The sequence below is a fragment of the Microtus ochrogaster genome, chromosome 22 (genome assembly GCF_000317375.1).
Source record: "Microtus ochrogaster isolate Prairie Vole_2 chromosome 22, MicOch1.0, whole genome shotgun sequence".
NCBI classification, from domain to species: domain Eukaryota; kingdom Metazoa; phylum Chordata; class Mammalia; order Rodentia; family Cricetidae; genus Microtus; species Microtus ochrogaster.
In genome coordinates this window covers 1,582,894-1,588,266 of record NC_022023.1, presented here as the reverse complement: position 1 = coordinate 1,588,266, position 5,373 = coordinate 1,582,894, and positions in this window count along the sequence as shown.

Below are 5,373 nucleotides of genomic sequence, written 5' to 3'. Positions count from 1 at the left end.
AGCCTCTTAGCCACTCCCTCGGGCCTGGGTCCAGCAAACTGGAACCACATGGGGGGCAGAGTGGCTGGGATGCTGACATGGGACACAGCCTTGTGTTGAGAGGCATGGCTGTGGACTCCGCAGATGGCTAAGGGCTAAGCTTTGCCCCTCCCTGGCTGTGCAGTCTTTAGAGAGTTCATTAACTTCTTTGCCCATTTCCCAGCATTTAAACAAGTAAAGGTATAAAATTGGCAGAGTGAAGCTCGCCCCTCTGACACGCATAGCTCATATACTTTTTCCATGTGTATACAGCCACACACGCATCTCTAAAGTTCCCTCGTGGAGCTTCGGTTTCTTCATACAAAAAAAAAAAAAAAAAAAGGGAGAAATGATAGCGTCACAGGGCACCGTAAAGGCGGAGCAAGATGAGCCCGGCACACTGGTCAGGTGCCCTGTGTGCAGTGTTGGCTTGATCCACAGGGGGCTGTTATTTCCCACTCAGGTTTCTCAGCAAGTTCTCCTCGGTCCAGTTTCTCCACGAGCCTGATTTTACCCCCAGAAAACTAAGCCCTATTTAGGTAGTAGTTCCGGCTTTATTGTGTGGCCCATGAAAAATTAACTCCCTTCTCTGGACCAATAAAGAGATCAGATTAAAGGGTGTTTCACTGGGCCATCCTAGGGTCTGTATTTGAGTGTTGGTGTGTCTGGGACCCCTGGTTGTTCCCGCTCAGTCTCGGCTGTGGCCTGGGCCTCCGTGTGGGTTGTATGCATCGGGGAAGGAGGAGGCAGTTGTTTCTGCCTGTCAGATGGCCGTGATGCCCCTGGGGTGCTCCTCATAAGCCTACATCGACATGAACTTCCTCCACCCCAAACTGCACACAAGCATTTTTAGGGATCTCTTTACCTCCCTGATGGCCCCTGACACATTTGTCAGGAAGAAATCAGAGGCACTGGCCCCTCCCCCCTGGAATACTCCGGGAACACTCCCAGATCAGACGAGAGTGGCGGTGACAACAGAGAGAAGAATAATCTTGAGGCAGAGCCTCTCCGTTCCTCCACCAATACAGACGGATACAACTGAGAGCCACACGGCCTTGAGTTGAGTAGAGATGGGAGGCACACTACAGTCTAGATCTGGGAGGCACACTACAGTCTAGATCTGGGAGGCACGCTACAGTCTAGATCTAGAAGGTGCACTGCAGCCTAGATCTGGGAGGTACACTACAGTCTGGATCTAGAAGGTGCACTGCAGCCTAGATCTGGGAGGCACGCTACAGTCTAGATCTGGGAGGCACACTACAGTCTAGATCTGGGAGGCACGCTACAGTCTAGATCTGGGAGGTGCACTGCAGCCTAGATCTGGGAGGTACACTACAGTCTAGATCTAGAAGGTGCACTGCAGCCTAGGTCTGGGAGGTACACTACAGTCTAGATCTGGGAGGCGCACTACAGCCTAGATCTGGGAGGCACACTACAGTCTAGATCTGGGTAGGAAGAGCTCCTCTCAGGAAAGCAGGAGGCCAGCACAGTCGCGGTCAAGGCCCCAGGACCTGGAATTATTGTCTACTGGTCAGCTATGGCCCCACATTCCAGCTACCTTCCTCTGGGCTGTCCCACTAGGAAGCCTGCAGCCTTGTTGGTATGTGGGCATGGGTGCCCCCTGCTGGGCAAGGATATACCAGAGGACAAAACATGACCTGAAGACAGGCAGGTGAAGGTTGCCATCTGTGCACACACATATGTATGTGCACATACAAATAATCAAGAAATGTAAACTATAACAACAAATATAAAATTGAAAAGATCAACCTTGCCAGGCTGCAGTGGGGCACGCCTTTAATCCCAGCACTAGGGAGGCAGAGGCAGGTGGATCTCTGTGAGTTTGAGGCCAGCCTGATCTACACAGTGAGTTCCAGGAGAGCCAGGGGTGATTACACAGAGAAACCATGTCTCAAAAAACCAACCAACCAACCAAGCAAACAAGCAAAAAGGATAAACCTTTAAGAGACAGAACCTGTGAGAGGTCTGTATCAGTTACTCGACAAATAGCCAATTGACTAAGCAATTTGTTTCAGCTGATGGTTTGAAGGTGATGGGAAAGGCAGAGCCGCAGAGGTATGTTTTCGTGACGACTTCGTATTCAGTCAAGTTGACAGTGAAGCTAACCATCACAGGGTCATTACTGGCTTTCCTCTCTCTCTCTGGCTTCCTGTCTGGCCATGTGATCTTCCCTCTTTCCACAAGTGCCCCACAGTATAGCATCATCCACCATGAAGTACAGGATGTGTGTAGCGGGCTGTTAGGACTTCTGCTCTTCAAAACTGAGCTAAGGAAATCTCTTTTCTTGGTGAGGAACCCTGCCACGGATATTTCGTGACATTAATGTAAAACTGAGTGCTACCAAGGCTTCCCTCCCTCTGTGATCTCACTTCCTCTTGATCATTTAATCTGATGTAGTCACAGCCTAGGGATTATTGGTATGTTGTTAACTGAGGTTTCTGTCCTGCTTGGTTCCCACAGTCGTTAAGTCCCAAGGAAAGCACACAGTGGTCTACATTAATTATAAACGAATTGGCTTAGTATCTCAAGCTTCTTATTAACTCATAACTTATATTAGCCCATAATTCTTGTCTGTGTTAGTCACAGTACCTTTTCCGGTGAGGCTGTCACATCTTGCTTGCTCTGTGTCTGGGAGAGGACTGTAGACTGACTCTTCCCAGAATTCTTCTGCTCTCCTTGCCCCACCTCTACTTCCTGCCTGGCTACTGGCCAACTAGCATTTATTTAAAATACAAGTGACAGGGTACAGACCTCTGTCCCACAGCACTATGTGACATCCTTAGTGTAGAGGTCTGTCACTCCATCCGCAGAACTCCTTCCTTGACCAGGACTGGGAGACTCTGTGATCCCTGTTCATCAGAAAAACTGGTTAATGTTGCGTACTGGTGTAGCTCTAGGCGATGTCCCTCTTTCCTCGTTCCTTCAAGTCTGAATTGTTACAGTGACCCAATTCTCTTTCTGTCGATGTACAATCATGGTTTGTAGCAGACAGCAAGACCCAAAGACCCCATCTAACCTTGAAGGAAGAGAATATGAATCACCCAGAGATCCAAACTTAGGTGATCACAAGCCTTTGGTTTGTTTCTGTCTGGGGGAGGAAAAGGGATGGGAAGGCATTATTGTATGTGTAAATAAAAGCGTACGTGACTGTTACCCCACCAAAGGGCTGCACAGTGACCTTGTTCTGCTTGTCCCCACACATTGCTTCATTTATTTCAGGTAGTGTAGTCCCTAAACCTCAGTACCCCGGCCAACAATGAAACCTGAGTCTGACTAATGAGCATCATATCTTCCTGGCCACGGGGACACGTGACCCATAAGAAGCAGGAAGATTAAATATCTGAATATTCGTAGGAACTATTGAGAAAGACTCTTTCTTTGGGTCGTGGAACTGTGATGACCTTGAACTCTTGATTCTCCTATCTCCGAGTTCTGGGATTACAGGTACACACCGCCACACCTAGACCATAAGCACATTTTTGTTACTCTATGACAATGGGATCATTGATCACAAATAACAACAGCATTATGAAGTTTGTAGAATTCTTTTATACTCTCCCCTCATTTAATAACCCCCATCATGCAGGAAGTAAGGAATCTTAGCACTGGTTTGTAGGTAAGAAACACGGAGCCTAAGAGAGGAGATGTGATTGGTTCTTGGTCACATGCTCACTAATGCCCCAGCCAGAACTCACATTTCCTCTCTCCTCTTGAGTTACCTTCTGGGAAGATGAGGAATCAGAACAAGCTCTGGGAAGACATGGAACTCGGGCGTGAAGGGTGTTCCGATGGGAGGAGGTAGAAGGGCAGGTTAGCGAGCCAAAGCCAAGGGGTGGGAACAGAGGTTTGGCCTACTGACCAACACCATGTGTGGACAGACTCATGAGTGGATAGGTATTATGTGTCATGTTGAATAATTTGTAGTGGGAAAAGAAAGAGTCCCCTGACTGCCAAGAATGGAGGCATAGAGGTGTCCAGAGAGGACGATGCTAAACCCTTAGGTAACTGTGAGAAGATAAACTTGAACTCTGAGAAGATAAAACCTTTGGATGAGGCTGAAGGGTCTGTCCTGAGTGCTCCAGTCACTCTGAGGTATGGTACCCACCATGCTTGGCTTCCCGGGGTGATGCCCTCTGTCTTACACATGGAGAAGAGATCTCTCAGCACCTTATCTTGAAGCATCCCAGGCTTCCACGTGACTTCAGTTGCCACCATGTGTGGCCATGAGCAATGCCCAGCCCCTTTCTGAGCCTTACAGTCCCCTCTGGATGTGGAGCTGAGGTTGAGATGCGGTGACAAGAGCTAGGCTTCCTCCTCCCTGCTTCCACCAATCATTTCTTCCTCTGGGGCCAACATATCAGACGGCTGGTTCTTACTGAGGCCTCTTGGACCTGTTTCCTGGCAGCTTCAAGCCTACAGCCTGAGCCCCATCTCTCAGAAGAAAGTCTATCCTTGGACTTCTGGGACACTGTGACTCTTGCCAAAAGTGCAAGTCATTCCTTGTCCTTATGTGTCTGTCCACCCCGCCCCCCTTTTTTTGCTTGCTTCTCATGGAGCAGCCTCGAGTCCATGGTGGGTGCATACCGCTCGGCGTCTGGAGCAGCCCCGTGTCCATGGTGGGTGCATACTGCACGGCACCTGGAGCAGCCCCGTGTCCCTCATGGGTGCATACTGATCGACACCTGGAACAGCCCCGTGTCCCTCGTGGGTGCATACTGCTCGACACCTGGAACAGCCCCGTGTCCCTCATGGGTGCATACTGCTCGACACCTGAAACAGCCCAGTGTCCCTCATGGGTGCATACCGCTTTTTAAACATTGTTGAAAGACGGAATGAGCAGCTTCAGAGTCATCCCCTGAAGTGGACAGATGGCAGCTCTTGGCTTGATGAGCGAAGGCCCAGCCTCTGAGTGCCCCTGGGAGACCCTCCTCTGAGTGTGTGCAAGGGCAGCAGGACAGGAAGGGCAGTTCTGTAGCTCCATGAGACAGGCAAGCCTGTCCCCATGGCACAACGGGGGGAGCTCAGGTTTGCCAGGACCGGCCTTCCAGTAAGCGCTAAGCTGGGATTTGACCCAAGTTCCGCGGCCAAGGCCCATCTACTGCTAACTTCAGGCTCTGTGGATATGAACATTTCTTTTCATCCAAATGCCTTATTTATTTCAACCAGGATTCTGTTTTCACTAGAGCTTTCTGACCTTCGAGATGATCCTGGCCTAGAGAAGAAAAAGGAGAAGTCATTCTTGAAGTGTTTCCCAAAGCCAAATTATGATCCAGAATCGTCCCGGGGTACCAGCCCGCTCTATTGTTCTCAGACATCCATATAAAGCCATTCCCC